Source organism: Octopus bimaculoides, chromosome 1, assembly GCF_001194135.2.
Source record: "Octopus bimaculoides isolate UCB-OBI-ISO-001 chromosome 1, ASM119413v2, whole genome shotgun sequence".
Classification (NCBI taxonomy): Eukaryota; Metazoa; Mollusca; class Cephalopoda; order Octopoda; family Octopodidae; genus Octopus; species Octopus bimaculoides.
The window spans coordinates 8983858-8989902 of NC_068981.1; positions in this window are offsets into that span (position 1 = coordinate 8983858).

Sequence of the window (6045 nt, forward strand, 5' to 3'; positions counted from 1 at the left end):
TTTTTTTTTCATTAATCTGAGTATGCCATGAGGTTGCAAGACATGAGTTCTATTCACACGTCAAGTTTCATCAAAATCGATAAAACGATGTAGGAGGAGTTAGCTAACAACTCTACAAACACACTCACAGACAGAATTTTCCACATATGTATGTATACATACACACACATATATGAATTTATATGTGCTATTATGTGAGAGTGTAAACTATCGGTGGAGTCTGTGTGTATGAGTGTGTGTGTGTGTGTAGTGATAACCACATATTTTTCTGTATGCATTTATAGAGATTATATACGCGTGTAAATAGATGTACGTGTCACGTGACTAAACCAGCGCGCAGTCTTCCCTCTTACACTCCACATCTGATGCTTCTTAAGCCTAATTTTTGTCCTTTGTCAAACATGCACTCTGACACTGCACATCCAATGAAGCATACTTCATTCCTCGCTCGTCTTCGCGTGTCGTCTGCATTTAGGGACCACGTCTCACTACCATGTAGCATCGAAGTTCGTACACAAGCATCGCACAATCTTCTTTTCACTCGGTGAGAAAGACGTTTTGTTCTTATTCTAGCGACTATATTTTCATAACTTTCTCCGCCACTGTTAATTAGTTTGCGTGGATAACAGAAATTATCCACCACCGCTAGGGAGCCTCCAACGCATTTCAGAAAATCGATTTCCCGTCTATCATTAGTCTTCATGACTTCTATGCATCTTCCACATGCAAGCACTCTTTCTTCCTGAAATTCCACTGCACCTCATGTGTGTCCATAGTTGTATAGAATTCCTGCCTACACCTTTCCTGCATATCGAGCAAAGCCATTTATCTGAAGTGGGTAAGGTCCTACCTATTTTCTTGCTTAATAGAACTTTGGTATTAAGACCCTTCCATTCCAAGTTTTGCTTCCACACCTGGAATTTCTTTTCAAATTCTGTTACAGATTCCGCAATGAGAATGAGGTTATCATCATATATGGTAGTTCCCAGGTGCTAGTGGTTTTAAATTCCTGTTATGTTCTAGAGTACAATGATGAATGGGAGGAGAACTGGGCTCTGGTGAACGCCTACCTGCACATTATGTTCGTCACTGTACTCATGGTTAACTCTTAACTTACTGACAGCAGCCTTGTTCATAGCTTGTACTGCTTTTACATGCCATTCATCTATCTCTAAGCGTCTTCAGAGATACCCATACTACAGAGTAAGGGATTCTATCAAAGGCTTTCTCCAAATCGATGAGTGCCAATGGTTTAATCTTGGCTAAATACTTTTCCTGCAAAAAAACTCACCAGAAAGATAGCATCAGTAGCATTCCTTCCAGACACAAAATCAAACGGTATCTCATCAAATTTCTTCTTACTATGCTATAACTATAATTTTCATGACTTGGCCCTCTGTAGTTACCGCTATCTCAGGCATCTCCTTTACGCCTGCAATAGCTGATTATAATGCTTTCAAAGCAATCACTGGGATGTCACCTACCTATATAACCTGATTAACTATACAGATGGCTAGGCTGTAACCTACTCTGCCAAATATTTTAAGCATCTCAGCTATGATTCCTGATGGACCAGGGGCTTTCCCTGCATTCATATCTTCAATCACCGTGTCAAGCACACAGCTGATAGCTGGTATCCTCTGTTGGGAAGACTCCCTTTCTCCCATGCATTCTCTACATTCGTTAACCTTTCCTAATAGCACTTCCATGCTTCTTTCTTTTCAGGGTCACTAAGGCCACTATCCATCCGTATACACTTCTCTCTCACATCTTGATTCTCTTAAACACTACCATGCAATCCATCACGCCTATCGCTTCTGACCCTCAAGTTGTAAAACAATGGCGATCTTCTTTCTTTCTGCCCTTACTAAATAGACCTGCCGTCTACCTACTAGACATAGTTCTCTGCTGCCCCCATTTTCCCACTTTCCTGCCCTCTCTATCTCACTATTCCACCACCATGTCACCTTCAGTCTCACTAAATTTTTGCCCCAGCCACAAATTTGATCTGTCACCCTCAATAGGCTGTCCCGTAAAAGTTTCCAGTTGTCTTCAATGTTATACATCTTTATCTTCTTCTCGTCAAATGCTTCAATTGGAATGTCTCTGAATCTCCGATCATTCGAATGATCCTTAAGCTTACATAACCTTCTTTCCTAGATTGGTTTGCGTCTCTGAGTCCTTCTATCCCTAAATCTGGAGTCACTAACCACTAACTCATGTCGAATCACTAACCACTTATCTCATTAAGAAAGGACTTGGCATTCACTCGTATCTCTTCTTTCTTGTGACAATGTTGTAAATCTGGCTCTTCTGTGGCCACCATATTGATAGATAACTCGCATGTTTCCTGAGGATAGTGTTGCAGCTCAACAAACCATTTACATCACAAAACTCCAGCAACCTTGTTCCCTCCGCATTTTTCTAGAACCAAAGCCGTAACTAGCAATGCACGCCATGAAATCCGTTGGAATGCTGCTCAATATGTCCGATGAAGTCAACAGTCGCTGCTATTCGTCATCGGGGTGGTTCCGCAGAACTTCCTGTCATTGCTCCTTCTGATTAAGTACCAGCTCAGCATGAGGAGCAAATGTAGAGATGTCAGTTACATTATCCAGAGTTTAACAATCCTGCCATAACACCCTGATTACCTCGATCATCCTATCAGCCCATTTCCCAGCCAAAAGTATCCCTACCAACCTCAATCCATCACTACTGCCCATCCAGACGAATTTCTATCTACGTTCCTTGCCTACGAACAGCCTAGCTGAAGTTCTCCTCCAGCATACTTCTTGAACACAGTACGCAGCAAATTATCTCTGCCCTAACATTTCAACAATCTCACATGACTCACCTTTCATTGTACCTGTCAAGTTGAGAGAAGCAAAGGGGTACCTGCACTTGCCTGCAGGTAGAGCGTCCTTGTACAGGTGAGTGAAATAAGTATATGCTACTCAACAAATTAGTTTCACTCAAACACATCTAAGTGAAAGAATATAGCCTGGTCTGCTTACTTGTGAGTTATGCTATTCCATCATTTACCGTTTGGAGTGTGTGGGATATACATACATATAAGTATGCAATGTACAAGTGTGTTCTATCCAAAACTGATAGCCTACTCACTGGGACCGTTCATAAATGTAAGAAAAATTATTAGCAATATAAGTGTGCGTGGGCAGGGTGATCTGTGGTTAACAAAACCACTCTGTAATGGAACCTTTCAATGGACATATCCAGAGATCACCCCCACATACATACCCTTCCAATGTCAATACACCCTTATGTGCATGTATAGATTGTGTATGAGTATGTATATAAGGTAGCCTATTGCAAAAGTCACCGGAGCATGCAGCTGTCTGTACTCTGAGTCCAGATTCCACCAAAATCACCTTTGCCTTTCATCCATTCAGAGTCAATAAAGTACCAGTGCTGTATTGTGGTCAATTGTATTTCTCTTTCAGGAAGAAATTGACCACCATCAAGTGTGGAGAAGGGTTCCACCAGTACTAACAAGGCCCAAGACATGTCATCATGCTACCCCACTGACATCAACAGCCAAGGGCCTATGGCATGGTGCTAGTGTTTCTCTGTTTTCGTGTGTTTATATCTAGATTTATGTCTTTTCTATTTAACCCATTTGGCCAATTAGACTGCAGCCACCCTGGGGCAATGCCTTCAAGAATTCTTAGTCAAATTGACCCGTGCTTTTTTTTTAAGCATGATATTTATCTGTCTCTTTTGCTGAACCACTAAATTACAGGGATGTAAACAAACCAACACCAGTTGTCAAGCAGTGGTGGAGGACAGATAGTGACAGAGATAATACATGCCAAATCAGACTGGAATTTGGTGAAGCCCCTTAGCTTACCAGCCCTGGTCAAACCGTCCCACTCATGCCAGCATGGACAATGGACGTTAAATAAGATGGGCTTCTTTCAGTTTCCGTCTACCAAATCCACTCACAAGGTTTTGATCAGCCCGAGGCTATAGTAGAAAATACTTGCTCAAGGTACCATTCAGTGGGACTGAACCCAGAACCATGTGGGTGGGAAGCAAGCTTCTTACCATGCAACCACAGCTGTACCTATGCAGGTTTATTTTTTCAACATGACAAGCTGCATTTTTTTTCTCTTCTTTCACAAAAAGAATTTCATTTCATTTACAAAGCATCACTCAATCACTTCGTTTAATGTCCGTTGTCCATTGTTACGATCAGACAAATTACAATCAGACAAATTACAATCAGACAAATTATACAATCAGACAAATTATACGATCAGACAAATTATAATGCAAGAAAAAGGGGTAAACTTCTGATTGCAACAACAAAGTGTTCAAACAGGGAAGTAAATGTTCATAAAGAGAGATTATGTCCAGTCTCAATTGTTTCAAGGTAGGTGGTGAATGGTCCGACCCGTATGCAGCTCTGTCTCGTGCTCGTTCTATCTGCGCTAAGCCCCGCTGTCTTCCCCACTCCCCTTTTTAACAGGAAGTACGAGATTACCTGCTGGTATGGGTTGGACAGTTTGACTGGGCTGGCACGCTGGAAGGCTACACCAGGCTCCCGTCTGATTCGGCATGGCTTTCTATGGTTGGATGTCCTTCCTAACACCAACCAGAGTTTAATGGGTGCCTTTACATACCACCGGCACAGGTGCTATTTGCATGACACCAGTATGACACTTTTATGGATTTTGCTCAGCTTGGCGGGTCTTCTCAAGGACGACATAATGCCAAAGATCTTGGTCATTGTCTCTGTGAGGACCAACACTCGAAAGGAGCTCGGCCACTTTGCATCCGTGAAGCCCAAGGTTCGAAAGGAACTCGGCCACCTCGCCTCTGTGAGGCCTACTCAAAAGGAACTCAGCCACCTCGCCTCAGTGAGGCCCACTCGAAAGGAACTTAGCCACCTCACCTCCATGAGGCCCAACACTCCAAAGGCACACAGCAGTTATAAACAAAAGATTCACAACAAAGCCATCTTTCATCAATATTCCAAGAAAAGAAAAAACATAGACAACAGAAATCTGGTGAAACTGGTGTTTTATTTCTGATTTAAAGATGATTAGAAATCACGTTGAATGTAAAATGGTCATCAGTTCTCCATGCCACTGGTTCGACATCGAATTCCCAATGTCATTTCATTAAGATGACCATTAAACAGCTTTCAACAAGAGATTTCCAGGAACTAAATATCTAGATGTACAGGACTTGCTCAAGGTCTCATTAGTACAAAACTAGAATTAACAACACAAGAAAAATTTACAAAAAATTTCTTTTGAACATTTAAAAAAATTATACATAGAAAAAAATTGACTCCTAAAAACCAGCAGCTTTCTCAACAGACAGTTGTTCTCCAGGGATGGAACCACAATATTTAGGGAGACATTTCTGGTTTTATTGGCAGCCAAAAACCAAAAACAGGTCCCTGTTTACAGTTGAATATGCGCTATTTTTTATTGCTTCCTTAGCAGAATAAAAATGTTACAAAATTGTAAAGGGTATTCTGAAGGAAGCAAGAAAAAATATTAGGGGACAGTAAAAATATCAAATTAAGTTACAAAAACACGATTTTTGCATCAAATTTTAAACAACATTTTCTACAAAGAAAAAATAAAATTTTGTAAAATAAAATTTTTTTGCTTTTTTTTTTTAAAACCAGCTTCAATTTTCCAAAGTAGATCCTTAATGAATGCCAAAACTTAATGAACAAAGTTATTTATGTTTACTAGAAAAAGGACTTGGGGGAAGGACGGGATGAGAGTGGCTGAAAAGTGGAGATGAAATGAGAAAAAAAAAAAAAGAAAATTCGGATGCAGGATTCCTAACTGTGGTTAGAATTGAATGAAAACAACCCTGGACAAAGCAAAATGCCTTGGAATGGAATGGACAGTAACTATTGATTAGCTTATATCAAAGACCAGTCAAAGTTCAATTTTATGTTCAGCGGTTCAACCAATATTTACATGGACAAGGACTTTTAACCAATATGAAAGGGGCAAATATAATTGCAAAAGAGAAGCAAACAAATCCATTTTTCTTCTT